Source organism: Mustela nigripes, chromosome 14 (genome assembly GCF_022355385.1).
Source record: "Mustela nigripes isolate SB6536 chromosome 14, MUSNIG.SB6536, whole genome shotgun sequence".
Taxonomy (NCBI): domain Eukaryota; kingdom Metazoa; phylum Chordata; class Mammalia; order Carnivora; family Mustelidae; genus Mustela; species Mustela nigripes.
Window position 1 is genome coordinate 86,752,209 of NC_081570.1, and position 18,781 is coordinate 86,770,989.

An 18,781-nucleotide genomic window follows, 5' to 3' on the forward strand; every position below is an offset into this window, starting at 1 on the left:
TTTTTAAAGATTTTATTTATTTATTTGACAGAGAGAGAGAGATCGCATGTAGACAGAGAGGCAGGCAGAGAGAGGGGGGAAGCAGGCTCCCTGCTGAGCAGAGAGCCCGACATGGGGCTCGATCCCAGGACCCTGAGATCATAACCTGAGCCGAAGGCAGAGGCTTAAACCCACTGAGCCACCCAGGCACCCCTCTTTTCAGTTTCTTAATACTACCACTTTGGGCTTTGGTATTTCCTTTCATTAAAAAAAAATACCAAGCTGCTACAGTCTACAATAACATCTACTTTTAAGATTAAGTATAGTCTAAAAATCTATCATAAGCATATTATTTAATGGTTGTATAAAATTTAGTTGCATGAACTTAACCATAATTAACTTTTTCTTCTTTTCTTCTACTCTATTGCTATTCAAAGTACCACTACCAGCAATATTTTTTTGTTTGCATTTCTGATTATATTCTTATGATGGATATCCAGAAGTGAGATTACTTGTTCAAATATTAGAAGTATTGTAAAGGCTTAAACTTCGGAATACATATAGCATAGTCTTTTAAGAAAGGTTGTGTTGCTTCCTGATGTGTATAAAAATGTTTTTCTTAAAACAGGCTTGCCAGCATTGAGTATATTCTTGAAAAATTACTCTTTGATAGTGTACATATATTATGTAATTTACAAAGCTCAATAATGCTGAAAAATAACAAAAATGTAATTGTTTTCAACTGCAAAAAATAGTGACTTTTCCACATTAAAGGATGCAAAGTGACTATGAAACTGTGGTAGAGCTGGAGTGCCAACTCTATACCCATTCTTCCCTCCCCGTGCTTCTCAAGGGACCTAGGACAATGAGGCAAGCCAGGATTCTAACTTCCAGTTAATTGAGGACATGTCTTGGGGCTTTAAGATGTGGAACTCTAGGTACGTAAAGAAAAGGGAATGAGGTGACAGATGCCACAAGGAAAGTAGCAACTGGCCCCAAGAGTATGTCTCTGTAACTTCACAGTACGGGTGGAGATACATTTATGGCAATTAAGACTATATTATAATGCTAGAATGCTTAGATGTTATAATGACAACATCAGAGACTGAGTGGGAATTGTAGAAGACTCAGGATATGGCAAACCTTGTTAGAATCCTGTCTCTGTCCCTTATGAACAATGTTGTCTTGAGCAACCAATCTGAGCTTTATTTTTCTTAAAGAAGATAATAGCCATATAGTAAGATTATTGTAAGAAATGAGTGTTCTAATGTAAGTAGATAAGAACTCAGTTTAAATGTACCTAATAACGATGGTTATCAAAAGAAATGATGGATGGATTGGGTGTCATAGTATAGATTTAATGATGGGGGTCTATAGATTTTAAAGCATCAGGAAGCCAAAGAATAACAGAAATTTGGAGGAAGCAGGCAGAGAGAGAGGAAGGGAAGCAGGCTTCCTGCCAAGCAGAGAGCCCGATGCGGGGCTCGATCCCAGAATCCTGGGATCATGACCTGAGCTGAAGGCAGAGGCTTTAGCCCACTGAGCCACCCAGGTGCCCCTCCCAGTGGTAATGCTTAAGGGAGCAAGGGCCCAAACATGAATGCTGGGGCTGCCTTACCTGCTGCACCTTTAACTTCAACCTCTAGTGAAATTACTCTCATCAGAAACTGTGTTTCTGGAACTACAGAGTTAGCGAATGTTAGGCATTTATTGAGATTGCTCTAACTGAGGCATGTAGGAGGCAGGCAGTATGTTGAGGCAGTGTGTTGAGCTGACACAGAGGTTGGAGCTGAGATATGGCTGTAGCCAAAATGTGGTCTTAGAGAAATTCTGCCTCTGTGTTTAGAAGACACAGAGGGTCTTTACCTCAAACTCATTGTGGTTAAGAGACTATAAAGAAAAGCTTCGTGGTAAACAGTTATCTAAAAATTGATAGACGGTAAATTGTAATGAGACACAAATGGTTTGAGTTTTCCAAGGTCAATATGCCAGGTCTAGACCCATCATTTCATATTCACAAGAAAAGAGACATTAAACATGTGCTGACATGTAATGCCACATTTGATGAATTTTGATTATTATTAGGATTGTCAGTAATTCCTGTAGCTAAATTAATTGTGTAGACGTAGGCATCGATTATTGAGACGGGAACATTGGTGTGGCAGCTACACCCACCACTGGCAAATCATTTCAGTGCAATATAGAAAAGCAGAGTTTGATATCCTGTAAAATTCTTTTAATAAAACCCCCTATTAGAGCCAGCCCTGTATAAATGGACCATTATGATTAGGAAAGAGACTTTGGTTTCCCCAAAGAGGAGTCTTCTACTAATGAGGATTAATTTGAGAATTAGGGAAATTACTTAGAATCAGAAACAGCTGAAAGGAAAAGGTTTTAAAGATTTAAATTGGGTTGAATGTGGCTCAAAAATTGAAATTGTTCTTTGCAAGAAATGTCATTAACCCAAACTAAAGGATTAGCAGAGGATTGTAAAAAGGTAAATGAAGCATTTCTCATTAAGATAGTTTCTTTGGACTGAGTAAAGATGAACGCAGTGTGCTGTTCTTGTATGATTCACGGGTAAAATATTAGTTGGGCAGAAGGAGCCACACATACTTAATATGTTTTGTTTTTCTTATTTTTTTTCTATGTGACATGGAATTTTTGTTCCACAAGGGGATGTTCATAGGGCATCACTAAAAATGACACGGGAATGAATTGGACCATATACCTCTAGAGTTGGTTGGGATTTTCATTTGACTTTCTGCCCTGCAGCTCTCTCCCAAATTGTAAGTTGGTGTCTGTGCTTGAATAAATCAAGGCGGAATGGTGGGGGGGGAATGAAATAAAATAAAAAAATAAATACAGGTAAAGGAAATGCAGGATGTCAAGAATCACCTCATTCCCTTTGCCGTTAGCACCAAATGTTAGAAAGCCCTTCTTGTGGAACAAACAAAAATGATTGCTGTGCCCTACCTGGTGTTCGCGCTCTGCAGCACAACCAGTCTTCTGTTACCTATCTACTCTTCTGCTTTTGGAGCGATAGAGATAGAGGAGAGAACCACGACCTCAGAGACCCTTCTAAGAATTTGATGGGGAATTTGTGAAGTCCTTAAGTAAAGGCTTAAAAGTTAGGTTTTCAAGTCTTTGAATAGTTAAGAGGAAAGTCTCGCTAGAAGGCTTTTTTTCTTTAAGCAAACAAATTTTCAACAATTATGAAAGCAAGACACCGTCTAGTATAGGGGACAAAATGGGTAAAAGAGACTAAAACTTAATAAAGGAAAAGGGATTTGGCTTTCACTTGTGGTGATCTAAAGGCTGGAGTTTGAGATTCTGGGACTTGGGGAAGAAACGAGAATATATGTGGTGTCCAAAAACATGGTGTGGGCAAATTAACTCTAAGAACATTGGTTTTCGTTTGTTCGTTTGGTTGGTTTTGAATAATAAGGCTTCTCAGCAAATCAGTTTTCCGCGAAAGCCCTTTCTGTGACAACATTGTGTGATGGTGCTTTGTGAAATGACAAGAGGATGGTGTGGGGTGAAAAAAATCCAGGAAGACCGTGAGGCAACAAAGCAATGTGAGCAGGGGCAGCAGGAGAGAGCAGAGAAACGGCCTGTAGAATGTAAGCAACTCCCCCCACTCCAGGAAATCATGGAATTGTGGGGGAAGGAAGGAGCATTACTCTGTTTGGCTATTAAAGGAGAAGAAGATCGCAGAGGACATAGAGTCATTTGGGTTACAGTAGCCTTTGATTATATAGCACTAATTGATTTTAGTTTTTAGAAGCCTCCTTGAGTAAGTTTGATACTATGGACACAACAACTTTTCTAAAATATTTAAAGGCAGCTTTGTCTTTCCCCATGTGGACAGATGCAACTCTATTAAGCGTTCCACAAATACTTTGGCTCCAGGTCTTCTCACACCATCTTGGACTTGGTTCTCTGACATGCAAACACTTCTCAATATCTCTCTTAAAATGTCATACTTCAAATGGAGCTTAGCATTCCAAGACTAGTTTATTCAAGAGAAGACATGCAAACTCCCTTTTTCTGAGTTTTGTACTTCTAGCTTTGCAGACTGAAACGGAATCCATTGTTATTGTAAACACTACTGACTCATTTTCAACTCCCTTTTAACCCAACACCTGATTTTTTGACACAGAGATATTTTCTATTCATACCTCCCTTATTCTTTAGGTGTGGAGGTCATGCTTTTTAAGACTAAATTTTTATTGTGCACATGTATCCATTTTAATTGTTTCTTGAATTCACTCTAGATATTGACATAGGCTCTGGAAAGATTTTATAAGGTTGCAAGATGTGTATACTTACTTTTTTCTTTTTTTGGCTTTACTGAGGTATAATTAACAGTTTGTAAGATATTCCAAGTGTACACTGTGGTGATTAGCTGTACATGTACATGGTGAAATGATTCCCATCATCTAGTTAATTAACACTCATTGCCTAATTACTTTATTTATTTATTTATTTGTCAGTGAGAACATTTAAGTTCCACTCTCTTAGCAAATTTTAGTGATAATGCACAGTGTTATCAACTATAGTCACCATGTTGTACATTAAATCCTGAGACCTTATTCATCTTACAGCTCTAAGTTTGTCCCTTTTACTGATCTTACCCTATTTCCTACACCTGCCATATCGTGACAACCACTTTTTTACTTCCTGTTTCTATAGGTATGACTTTTTTTTTTCCCGTGCAATATTTGTCTTTTTTGGTCTGGCTTATTTCACTTAGCATAATGCCCTCAAGCCCTGTTCATATTGTTGCAATTGGCAGGTTTTCTTTTCTCCCATGGCTTAATAATATCCCCTTGTATATATACACTACATTGCCTTTATCTGTTTGTTTATTTATGGCACCTAAGTTGTTTCCATGTCTTGGCTATTGTCAATAATGCTGCAATGAACATGAGGGTGTAGGACTCTTTTTGAGTTAGTGTTTTCAGTTGCTAAATGCCCAGGAGTGGAATTACTGGATCATATAGTTTTATTTTTATTCTTATTTTTTTAAGGAACCTCCATACTGTTTTTTGTAGGAGCTATACTAATTTGCAGTTCCATCAGTAGTGCTCAGGGGTTCTCTTTTCTTCTCATCTTTGTTGATATTGTAAAGTTTTTATCTCATCTTTTTGATGGTGGTCATTCTAACAGATGTGAGGCAATACCTCATTGTGGTTTTGATTTGCATTTCCTTGATGATGAGTGATGTAGAGCATCTTTTCATGTCCTCTTAGAAATTTGTGTGTTTTCTTTGGAAAGATATCCATTCACTTCCTCTGTTCTTTTATTTTTTATTTTTTATAGATTTTATTTATTTGAGACAGAGAGAGAGAAAGAGAGAGAGAGAGAGAGAAAGCACAAGTAGGGGGAGTGGTAGAGGGAAAGGGAGAAGTAGACTCCCCGCTGAGCAGGTATCCTGATGTGGGGCTAAATCCCAAGACCCTAAAACCCTGACCCAAGCTGTAGGCAGATGCTTAACTGACTGAGCCACCCAGGCACCCTGTTCCTCTGTCTTTTTTAAAATGGATTGTTTATTATTTTCCTTTTGAGTTTTATGAGTTTCTTACGTAGCTTGGGAGTTAGCCCCTTTTTTGATACACAAATATTTTCTCCCATTCTGTAGGTTGCCTTTCCATTTTTGATGGTTTCCTTTGCTGCGCAGAAGCTTTTTAGTTTGATGTAGTCCTACTTGTTTTTGTTTTTAAGATTTTATTTATTTATTTGCCAGAGAGAGAGAGAGAGAGGAGAGTGAGCACAGGCAGGTGGAGTAGCAGCAGAAGCAGAGGAAGAAGCAGGCTCCCCACTGAGCAAGGAGCCCGATGTGGGACTCGATCCCAGGACACTGGGATCATGACCTGAGCCGAAGGCAGCCGCTCAACCAACTGAGTCACCCAGGTGTCTCATCCTACTTGTTTATTTTAATCTACTTTCTTGTCCATGTTGACAATACTCAAAAGAACAAAGTAGAGGTTAAAACATGGTATGTCGTTGCTTAGACACAGTTGCTCAATCAACTACACATCTGTGTAAACATACATTTGGGTCTCCTATCTCTTATTGACCCAGAGATTCTGAAAGAGAAAGCAGCTTCCATAATCAACAGAACCTTATGCCACATATTATGTAATTTTAAATTTCAATTCACAGAGAGAGACAAGATTTTACTCAAATAAGAAGATACCATAACTTGTTAGGGGCCTTCAATATTTTACACATACTGTGACCTCTTTCAAATTGATGCTATTAGTATTGTTTTTCAATAGATTTTTTTGACATCCACCAACTTAGTACTTGGATGTTCATTTTCTTCTAACCTCTGTGTAGTAAGAGGTTTTACTTTCTCTACCTGAGTGTTGTGAGATCCTGCTCCTCTCTGTCCTCAAGACAATTCTGGGAAGGTTTCTCAGACTGTGCTCTTATACTAAAGAAAGTTTGTAGCTTTAATTTGTGAAGAACTAAGATGTGGTATTTGCCCAACTTCTGTCTGGTGGTTACTTTCTTCATTTCATCCTGCGTGTAAACCTTCAGTAAATGATACAGTCTTAGTTAAAGAATCTTTAAAAATACTCCCTTGCTACTTTACAACCAGTATTTGTTGAAAATACAACCCACTGGGGTGCCTGGGTGGCTCCGTGGGTTAAGCCTCTGCCTTCGGCTCAGGTCATGATCCCAGGGTCCTGGGATCGAGCCCCACATCCGGCTCTCTGCTCAGCAGGAAGCCTGCTTCCTCCTCTCTCTCTGCCGGCTTGTGATCTCTACCTGTCAAATAAATAAATGAAATCTTTAAAATAAAAAAAAAAAATACTCTAACCCCCTTCCTTATTCTAGGCCAAGAGACCATTCCAACTTGCTTAATATAATTGAGTATAAATGTAATTTACATATTGTTATATATGTAAATATATATATATATGTTATATATATGTCACTTATATGTTATATAAGTGACATATAAACATGGTCATGTTCTAACAAGTTAGTGTAAATGCTATATAAACAGTTTGATTCGGAGCAGGGAGCTTGATGTGGGGCTTGATCCCAGGACTCTGGGATCATAACCTGAGCCAAAGGCAGAGGATTTAACCCACTGAGCCACCCAGATGCCCACACAGTTTGATTTTATCAGAGTCTCAGCTGTATTTACATCACTGTCTTCTTGTGTTAGTTGTTGGTCTTAGTTAGAGTCAAATTCACTGGTGGTGTTTTCATGAAAGGGGATTTATCACAAAGTGTTAGTTGGCTCAGAGAATTTCTGGGTGTGGACCAAGGCAGTATTACACAGACAGAAGTGACACAAGTAGAAGAAATGCCCGGGCATATCATGGCATGATTCCCAAAGAAATCACGCACTCTTACTACAGCCTTCTGTTATTCCACACCTACTCACCAAAACCTCCTCTAGAGCTGCTGATAAAAATCTTAGGGCCAGGGACGCCTAGGTGTCTCAGTTGGTTAAGCGATTGCCTTCGTCTGCTGTGCAATGAGGGCAGGAGGAGTAAGCCAGGAACAACAGGCTCCTCTAGCTTGCCTCCTACTACCACCTTAAAAGGCAATAAATTTTAGAAAAGATACAGCAACTCCATATAGGGGGGCTCTTTGAGCCCTAGCAGGGCTGGCTGGTGGTGAAGAAAGTAGATAGTGGATAAAGGAAGAGAAGGGATTAGGATCTAGGAATTAGTGATTAGGAATTAGGAATTAGGAATCTCAGGTTCCTGAGATTAAGCCCTGTGTCGGGCTCCCTGGTCAGCAAGGAGTCTTCCTCTCTTCCTCTCCCCTCTGTTCTCTTTCTCTCTCTCTTCCTCAAGTAAATAACTAAAATCTTAAAAAAGAAAATCTTGGGCTTTCTTGACCATAGTGTCAGATCTGTGCAGTCCCTGCTCACAATCTTGTCACCTCTATCAAAGTCTCATTAATGAGTCTGTTAGTGGAATGTAGTCCAATGAAGAACCTAGCCACAGGCAACTTGGGAAATGTAGACTTAATTTTCCAACCTCCTGTGAGCAGGGAGATGGACTGTAAGGCTGCTGGAGTGGTGGGAAGCAAATCAATCGGCAGTGTGTGCTGTAGTGATCCCTAGGGCCATCTCACATGTGTATGTACTCTTCTTCCAGACTTGAACTTCCCCGTAGCAGTGGGAGCCAGCAGCATGCTACAATTGTAAAGGAACCTAGTATAAAGGAACCATTCTTTTTGTCATTGAAGAGAGGCTTACCTTCTCCCCAAAGGGGAGGCTCAGTATGTCATCAGCCGTTCATAATTCCCCTTGTCAAGTCCCTATTCTGGATTAATATATTTAATTTTGTAATAAATTTATAAAGTCTATCATCACCTGCTTATCTTCTATAAACTAGTAGGAGAAATGGAAAGAGGGGGAAAGTAGTCAATTGGTAAAGGAAGGAAAATCCCTAATTCCCAATTCTTTCTCTTCCCTTATCCATTATCTAGTTTCTTCACCCTCAGCCAGCCCTGCTAGGGCTCAGAGTGCTTCCCAATAGGGAGTCGCTGTAGCTTTTCTAAGATTTATTGCCAGTTAAGGTGGTACTAGGAGACAATCTAGAGGAGCTCATTGGTTCTAGGCTTACTCCTGTTGCCCTCACTGCACAGCATAATCTTTACTTCCTCTTGAAAATAGCATCAATGATCCTGGTGAACAGAGTGATTTCCAGCCTCTTGGTCCAAGGACATCAGAAAAGAAGATTGGCCAAATTGCAGGTTCAACATAGATTTTAGTAGAACCGTTACGTCCCCTGTATCTGAAGAGCTAAAACCTTCAGCAAGTCAAAGTATTTGTTATATTCTCTGAATTGACCTGAATAAATTTCCAGCAGATGAATCAGCTTTTTATGTGTATAGAATCTCTGCTAATCGTGTTATGATTCCTTCTAGCTGGAAGGTTCTAGCTGGAAGTTTCCAGCTGTTGTTTTTCCTGTCTATGTCCAAGTGTTCTCCACTATTCTCTCCTCAAGTCAGTGAATTTTCATGTGTATTTCACTCTAGCAAGGTAGAGTGGTTAGTGAATAACAGGTGATCCCTCCATAAAAAACATAGTTTTTTCATCCTGACTTGGACTTTGGAACGAGAGGAAAAAAAAAAAAAAAAAAAAAAAAAGAAGTGGGACACCCCACCCCCACACAAAAACCCCCAAACAAAAACAAGTAAAACTCATAATTGGGCTCTACTTAAGACCTGCTAGAACAGGAGTTCTTGAATGGGACCCAAGTGTCAGTATTCTTTAAAAATGGCTTATGTTATTCTCATGTGCTGCCAGATTTGAGACATGTTATAAAAGTATAGGCCTGATCAGAGCTTCCAAAACTCTTATTGTTGGCGTGTACCTTTGGGGAGAAACACCTAAAGCAGTTCAGTCAATGAACCTTTTAAATACCCTAGACACTTTAACTGTTATATGTATGTAGTATTACCTGTTTACTGAAGACGATATTTAAAATTAGAAGTTAAAAAGAAGAAAACGATCATTACTTATAATCCCCTCAAACGGAGGCCACCAATGTAGATATTTAGACAATTAGATTAAAAAAAAAAACACACAGAGTCTTTTAAAATTTTTATTTAAATTCTAGTGAGTTAACATACAGTGCAGTATTGGTTTCAGTAGAATTCAGGGATTCATCCTTTATTTACAACACCCAGTGCTCCTCACAGCAAGTGTCCTCCTTAAGCCCCATCCCCCATCTAGCCCCTCCCCCCACCTCCCTCCATTAACCCTCAGTTTGTTCTCTATCTTAAAGTCTTTTATGCTTTTTCCCCCTCTCTCCTTCCCCCCCACTTTTTTTCCTCCTTTCCATATGTTCATCTGTTTCGTTTCTTAAATTCCACATTTGAGTGAAATCACATGGTGTTTGTCTTTCTCTGACTATTTCACTTACCATAATACATTCCAGCTCCACCCGTGTCATTGCAAATGGTTAGACTTCATTCTTTAAAAAAAAAAAAAAAAAGATTCTTAATTATAGAGAACAAACTGTGGTCGGATGACTGAGATAGGTGAAAAGAGTTAAGGGTCAACTTATTTATCATAATGAGCACTGAGTAATATAAAAATTTAAAAAAGAAGAAAATAAAAATAATAAAGTACATAATGTGATAAAATGTGAAGTATGTGTACTGCTATGGTCTGAAAATGTTTGTGTCCACCAAAATTCCTATGTTGAACTATTAACCCCACAGGTGTTGGTATTAGGAGGTGGAGCTTTTGGTAGGGGATCGGTGCCTTTAGAAAGAGGGCTCCAGAGAGATCCCTTGCTCCTTCCAACATGCGAGGACACAGCCAGAAAGCATTGGCTATGCCCCAGGAAGAGGGGCCTCACCAGGATCTGGCCATGCTGGTGCCTTGATCTTGGACTTCCCAGCCTGCAGCCCTGTGTTTTAAAAGCTACCCAGTCTATGGTGTTTTGTTATAGCAGCCCAAATGGACTAAAATATATGTACTTGTGAACCTATCACCAAAATCAAGATAATGAACAAATTCCTCACTCCAACGAACTTCCCCTTACTGTTTACAATCTCCCCCACCTGACTCATCCCTGTCCCTTCCACATCTCCAGACGACAGTGACCTGCTTTCTGTCCCCACTGATTAGTTTGCATTTCTTAGAATTTTGTATCAGTGGGTTAATACAGTATGTACGCCTTTTTGTCTTTTACTCAAGACTAATTATTTTGAGAGTCATCTAGGGTGTAGTGTGTTCCACTAGGTTATTCCTTTTTTTTTTTTTAATCGCTGTGTAGTATTCAATTACATGGTGTACCACTTTCCTTTATCCAATAAATATCCAATGCTGCAAATATTCATGTACAAGTCTTTGCAGGAATATAAGCTTTCATTTCTGTGGGGCGGGAAAGTGAAAACGAAATGAAAAGGTGAAGTGGCTGGATCACAGGATAGTGCAGGTTTACCGAAATTGCCAAATTATTTTCCAAAATCATTGTACCATTTTATATTGCCACTAGCAGCGATGATCTCATCTTTATTCTCACCAACACTTGCTAGGGCTATTCTTTTTAATTTTAGCCACCTTAGTAGGTGTGAATTGTGTGTAGTATATCTCACTGGAGTTTCAACTTGTATTTCCCTGATGACTAACGATGTTGAGTGCACTTTTTTGCATGTTTATTTTTTACCTATAAATCATCTTTAGTGGGTGCTTGTTCAAATACTTTGACTGGTTTTCAATTCATTTTTTAATATTATCAAATCCCGAAAGATGTGTATGTATATATACACACACACTTATAGAGTCAAATCCTTTATCATACATATGTTCTGCAATTATTTTCTCATGACCTGTGGCTTATCTTTTGTTATTTCAATAGAGTCTTTTGAAAAACAACTTTAAATTTTGCTGAAGTCCTGATGGATTTTTGACAACACTGAATCATCTCAGGAAGATTTGCTTTAGAATTTGTTATGAACCAGCTATAAAAGTTCTTACCAGTAACTGAGAATGTTATGTGTTCTTTGTGAGGAAAATCAGAATTTATAAATTTTATTTATTCATTTCTGTTTGTTTGTTTTAGAGAGAGGGAGTAGGGAGGAGCAGAGGGAAATAATCTTTTTTAAAAAAAAGATTTTATTTATTTATTCAACAGAGAGAGACAGCAAAAGAGGGAACACATGCAGAGGGGGTGAGAGAGGGAGAAGCAGGCTTCCCACAGACCAGGGAGCCCGATCTAGGGCTCGATTCCAGAACCCTGCGATCATGACCTTAGCCAAAGGCAGATGCTTGAGGACTGAGCCACCCAGGCACCCCAGAGGGAGAGAATCTTAAGAAGGATCTGCGCTCATCAAGGAACCCAACGTGGGGCTTGCTCTCCCAACCCTGAAATCAGGATCTGAGCCAAAATCAAGAGTTAGATGCTAAACCAACTGAGTCCCCCAGGCATGCCAAGGAAAACCAGAATTTTAATGCAGTGTTGCATTTTTTTCCTCTGGAAAAATGTCTTGACCAAGGGCGGTGGGGAAACCTCTTCTGTATAATAAATATTCCCTTATTTGATTAGACTTCAAAAAGGAAGCACACTTTGCCTAGAGATAATTCTGAACTTTTTTCCCCCACCCTAAGATGAGAAAACACAATGGGAAGTTTTACCACCCCTTGGATTATGCCCTTTGTCATGTATACGAACTAACAGTGTAACCTTCTGGCCTTTGTTTCTTGAAGGAGACTTGCCTCCTGATCATGATGGTCTACGAATTCATGAGTAAGAATGTTTTGGATCTATTCTCCAGAAATGAATGTAAGTGGGGAAACTGACAGTTTTCTGTGGTTTCCTTTTCTCTTCCTTAGCATAGCTTGGCCAATGCCTCCCATTTATAGTCAGGATTATATTTAGGTCAATACTCTGCATTTTGGGCCAATTTACACACATGACACTGGTGTTGGTGATCTCTCCATAATGCGGAGACATGAAGTGTTGTAGCATAGAGCTTATTTCCCTTAATTTGAACATTTTCTGAAGTGTGTATTTATGGAAACTTCCCAAGTAAATTTTTGGTTGGAGGGGAAGAAGGGGGTTTCCTTCTAATCCCTCAGCCAGATTAATCCATTTCTATGTTTGTAATAAATAGCTAATATTTTTGCCTTCAAAGCATTTCTTTTTCTCATAATAGCAATCTGATTTTCCTTTAAGGAACTAACTGTCTCTTCTTTATTCTTAGTTCATGTATTTTAGATGGCTATGACTTCTTCTTCTGGTTCTAGGTGAAGATACAGCACCCAAGGTCTGGACTATAATAGCCTTACATCCTCCTGGCCACAATGATGGTTTCAAGGGTGGGCATCTGATCTTTTTTTTTTTTTTTTTTAAGATTTTATTTATTTATTTATTTGAGAGAGAGAGGGACCAAGAGCAAGAGTGAGGTGAAGGGGAGAAGAAGAACCAGAATCCCTGCTGAACAGGAAGCCCGATGTGGGCTTGATCCCAAGACTCCAGGCTCATGACCTGAGCCGAAGACAGATGGTCAATGACAGAACTACACAGGCACCCCTGGGCACCTGATTCTTACAACCATTGGAAACCTTCTTCTTTTTTTTTAAATTAAAGTATAGTTGACACACAATGTTATATTAGTTTCAGGTGTACAACATAGTGAATCGACAAGTGTGCACATTACTCAGTGCTTACCACAGTAAGTATACAATCACCATGTGTCACCATACAACATTATTATTGTCTATATTCCCTATGCGGTACTTTTTATCTTCATGCCTTCTTTATTTTGTAATTGGGAGCTTTCTTAATGGTATTACTGAAAGCATCTGAAAGAGGTCCCAGGATGAAAAGATAGAAGTCTGCGGCTGCTGATAGCCATTTTGCCACCACATGGGGAGGATATTTCTGAGAATGAAACCAACAGAGAGTGGGAGAGCTAAGATAGAGGTAGTGCTCCAAAGATGTTTTTGAGACTGTGAACTCTGCCATTGTATCACACTGGTTTTAGTTTTTAAACTCAATAAATTCTCTTTCACTTAAACTCATTTGAGTGGATTTTCCTCACTCTAACTAAAAGAATTCTGGCAGAAACAGTGTTTGAAAAAACGAAGCCCTTGATATAGAGGACTCTTATTATAGAGAGTTCTGTTGTATTTTTGTTCTCTGTGACCCACTTCCACTGAAAATATTTGTAGGTTCTATTAATAGAATTTGGTTCTTGTTTGGAATCCAAATAGCCTAGAACTCTAAATGAATTTAGCTATTTATATTTCTTCCTGTGACGATTTTCTTTTTTTACTCCTAGGGTAAGTAGAAAAATACTGATGGAGAGAAATTAATGCTAGGTTTAGGGTAAGTTGTTGAACATGTTCAGGTATAGTCTGGATTCTCGCTTGGCAGATGGGTGGGATGCAGCTGTGAAGTGCCTGTGGTTATGTCCGTATTATCCTGTTCTTTGTCTCTGTGCTCACATTCATGTTTTCTCTTCCTTCTAGTTTGCTTTACTCCTAACCTTATTTCAATACACTTCTCAAACATCATCTCTTTCAAGAAGCTTTTCCTGACCTCTGTAGACATTAAGTGCTCTTCCTCAGTACTGTGTTGATACCCTCTGCTTTTTGTTAATTGTATATCTTATTATGTCTGTATCCTTTAAATGGTAAGCTCTTTAAATGCAACTATTGTGTCTTATTCATCTGTATTCCCAGTGTCTGGAACTATTCCTAGCACAGAGCAGATGCTCCATAATTGTTCTCTCTAAAGACAAAACAGAACAAACAAAACAAAATGAAACAAAGCAGAAATGAAAGAATAAATAAATGTATTTAACTTCTGGATGTTGAGGTTGATCTAGATCTGACCAATCCTCAAAATCACCTGGGAATATTTTTCCTTAGCTCCATTGAGATATAATTGACATAAAACATGGCGTGAAGTGTACAATATGCCAGTTTGATACACTTAGATATTGCAAAATGATTACCACCATAGTGTTAGCTAAAACTTCCATCTTGTCATATAATTATCATTTATTTTTTGTGGTGAGAATACTTAACATCTACCTTTTGAACAACTTTCAAGTATATATGCATTATTAATAACTGTAATCACAATGCTGGTCATTAAATCCCCTGACCTTATTTATTTTCTGACAGGTTTATATCCTCTGACCAATATCTTTCCATTTCTCCCACCTGTTCAGACCCTGACATCGGCCATTTCACTCTCTCTTTCTATGAATTCAACATTTTTAGATCCTACATATAGGTGGTATCATTCAGTGTTTGTATTTCTCTAACTTACTTCACCTAGCATAATGCCTCCAAATTCCATTTATGTTGTTGCAAATGGTAGGATTTCCTTTCTTTCTGGGGGCTGAACAATATTCCATTTTATCTATATATACCAAATTGTCTTTATCCATTTGTCTTTGGCAGACACTATGTTTGTATCTTGGCTATTGTGACTAATACTGCAACAAATGTGGAAGAGCAGATATATCTTTGATAGCCTACTTTCATGTCCTTTGTATATATAAACCTGGGGATAATTTTAAAGAGAAAAATTATTCAGCCAATATCTAGAGCTTGTGATTTAGTGGACATATAAGTCTGCAAGGGCTGTCCTAGCAAAGCACCACAGGCTGGGTTACTTGAGCAACAGAAATCAATTTTTCTCATGATTCTGGAAGCTAGAAGTCGGAGATCAAGGTTTTGGTAGGACTGATTGTTTCAAAGGAGGCCTCTCTCTTTGGCTTTCAGATAGCTGTCTTCTTTCTCTGCTCTCACATGAACTTCCCTCTGTGCCCGCCCATGTCCTAATCTCACCAAACATATTGTTTGAGAGATCAACTCAATGACCTTATTTCTCCTTAATTACTTCATTAAAAGCCCTATCTCCAAATACAGGCACATTCTGAGGTACTACTATTAAGGCATATGAATTTTGGGGGAACATAATTCAGGCTGTCACCAATGTGTCTGGCCTGGGAAATGGAATGTTGAAAAAGCTCCGGAAATAATCCTGAAGATTAGTCTGGTTTGAAGATCATGGATCTAAATTGTCTTTAACATTTCTGTATCTGTTGAAAAGTGACAAGTTCCACTCTTCTTGCAGTTATGAAAGTCAGCATTGGTGTTCTGCTTCTTTGTTATCTTGAGACTCAGGCTATGGCAAAATATCCACATACAAAATTTACCTAATTATTTGAGCTACAATAATAATAATTACTATTATTTAATGTATAATAAGTATTATTATTTTTGGCAAAGCCTAGCTGGAAGACCAAGACTGACTATATTACGGAATTATTTTGTCAGAAATACTGCAAATCTGGCTTCTAGAGGAAAATTATTTCTAAAATCAAAGCTTTTTTTGGTTACAAACCTCTCCCACATATGCTTTTTGAGTTTATCAAATGCCCACGTGATTATATACTTCTGAAGAGCTTACATTCTCAATTCTCATTTATTTGCTCTGTCATTCCAGAGTGATGTATGGGGTTGGGTAGTTTCCAGCACCACACAGCAAGCCCAGCTATTCATAGGAAAGGGGACTCTGTCCTTCACCAGGGTAACTGGAGCTATCCTCCCTCATAAGCTTTATTAGAGAGGTTTTTTTCATTCATGGAGTCTAGTAAATGTTTTCTTCCTCCATCGCTTATTGAAAGTCATTGAATATTGTAATTTCTTTCCATTAATCAGCATTATACCTATATGCATGCTGTATGAACAGTGGAAAGGAGTAATGAGGCATGATGTTTACTCTGATGCTTTTGGTGGGAACGTTCATCTTATGAAGAAATGAACTGAAACCTAAAGCATTCTCCCAAGGAGCACCTATTATGCATTCCACTGAATTTGCTTTTTCGTTTTCTTCTCCTTAGGAGAAGAGGGTTCCCCCACCCCTTTGGTCAATCGAGTATGGCACAAGGGTAATGACAAGTCTAATAGATGCTGCAAACCTCTACTTCTAATGCACAGTGTAATTGAGTCAGAATATAGTGTCTATACTGATGGAGTCCCTGGTACTTTAACGACTGAAATTATGATTAGAAAGATCCAGATAATGCGACTTCTATTACATTAAACCAGAGTATTATACAATTTTCTTTGCTGAAGCATATCTATTCTTTTCTTTTGAATGATGCAGTGTTGTCTTAAATGGTTTAATATTACTTTGGAATAGAATTCAAAAAACTGTTGGGAGAATTTAACATTTTTGGTAAAACAGATGCAAGTTCAATTTCTAGTGGTATTTTTCAACAATTTCTTTCTATATAAATTTGCAGGAGAAAGCCTTTTTAAATAGCACCTCTATGTATGGCAAACCTTCCTCACCAACTGAAAGGGGATAGTGGGGGGAGCTGTCCAATGCCCTGCATATGGAAAGATCATTATCCTAATTGCTGTGTTGTATTCAGAAGCTGTATTTGCACTTCTCATGTCTTCAAGGGTGCAAGGTGAGAAAACACTTTATGGATGGTGTTGAGGGGTGGGAGGTACTATTAAAATAATGAATGCTTCCATAATTCAGACCTAGTGAGTTGTGAGTGAAATATGTTATTTTCTCCCTTTGTGAATAAAGAACATCAGTTACTGCTGCGGACTAAGACACTTTTATTTGTGATGTAAAGCCACCCAACGTAATACTCTAAAACTGTTGGTCTCACCTTTACTCAATTGTTTATAATTTGTTTTTTTTTTTTTTGCAAATGTACTCAATTTTATTAATAATTACAGATATGCAATTTAATACTAGTTCATCTCCACTGGAATAGCTAAAATAAAAATTAATAATAATAATAGTAATGCAGATTTTTTTTTGAATATCATTCAGACTTTTTATTTATTTATTTAAAAAAATTTTTTTATAAACATATAATGTATTATTAGCCCCAGGGGTACAGGTCTGTGAATCACCAGGTTTACACACTTCACAGAACTCACCATAGCTCATACCCTCCCCAATGTCCATAACCCCACCCCCCTTCTCCCAACCCCCCCATCCCCCCAGCAACCCTCAGTTTGTTTTGTGAGATTAAGGGTCACTTACGGTTTGTCTCCCTTTCAATCCCATCTTGTTTCATTTATTCTTCTCCTACCCCCTTACCCCCCATGTTGCATCTCCACTTCCTCATATCAGGGAGATCATATGATAGTTGTCTTTCTCCAATTGACTTATTTCGCTAAGCATGATACCCTCTAGTTCCATCCATGTCATCGTAAATGGCAAGATTTCATTTCTTTTGATGGCTGCATAGTATTCCATTGTGTATATATACTACATCTTCTTTATCCATTCATCTGTTGATGGACACCCTCAAGATACAAACGTAGTGATCCGAAGGGGCACGTGCACCCAAATGTTTATAGCAGCAATGTCTACAATAGCCAAACTATGGAAAGAACCTATAATTTGTTTTAAAGGGCATTCACGATACTTGTGTATGTACAGATAACAAAAACGATTTTGTGTTGATGTTAATGGTGTTAAGAGTTACCACTGTTTGAGTAATTCTTTGCTGAGCATTTACATATGATAAAACTCAGACCTCACATGATAAAGTTGGAAGAGTTTGAGAAACTTTTAAGGAACACCAGCTGGTAAGTGACAGAATGAGGATTTGAACTCTGGTCTCTGCAAAGCCTGTGCTTTATGACATGTCTTGTGAATCTCTTAGAACTACTTACCTTAGTTGAAAACAAAAATAATTACCAATGAATTATGGAAAAATTGGGTTGTTTACTCTGACCCTACATATAAATGTCAAATAAATTGGAAACACAAGGACTTCCTGTTGCTCCAGAACCTCTGTCATGCACACAGAGTTATGTCAATGTGGACAAAGAACAAACATCTTTATTTCATAGGAAAAAAGTTTACGTTGAACTAAACAAGATAGGCAGACCCTATCTCTGCAGTCAGTTTATATAGGGTATGGTACACAATCATATTTAAATCATTTTGTAAAAAAAAGAAAAGTAATTCAAAGGAAAAGAAAATAGCAACAATAATAGCTGACATCAAATGCTTACTTGTTACCAGGCACTGTTTTAAGTACTTAGCATGTTTTAACTCATTCTCCTTATGATAACTATAAGGTGTTATGGAAATAGCAAGCAAGAAGTAGCAACTGCTGAAAATACCAGTAATTTTAACAGAGAGATTAAATAACTTGCCTGAGTGATAAGGGAAGAACTGAAATGGGTTCTGTGATTTCATGGGGATTGATGGATCCTAGAGGGGCAGACATGGTCATGGTTTCCATTACCAGCAGCAAAGATAGAGTCATGATCGCAATTATACACTCTGTGAGCATATTTGGG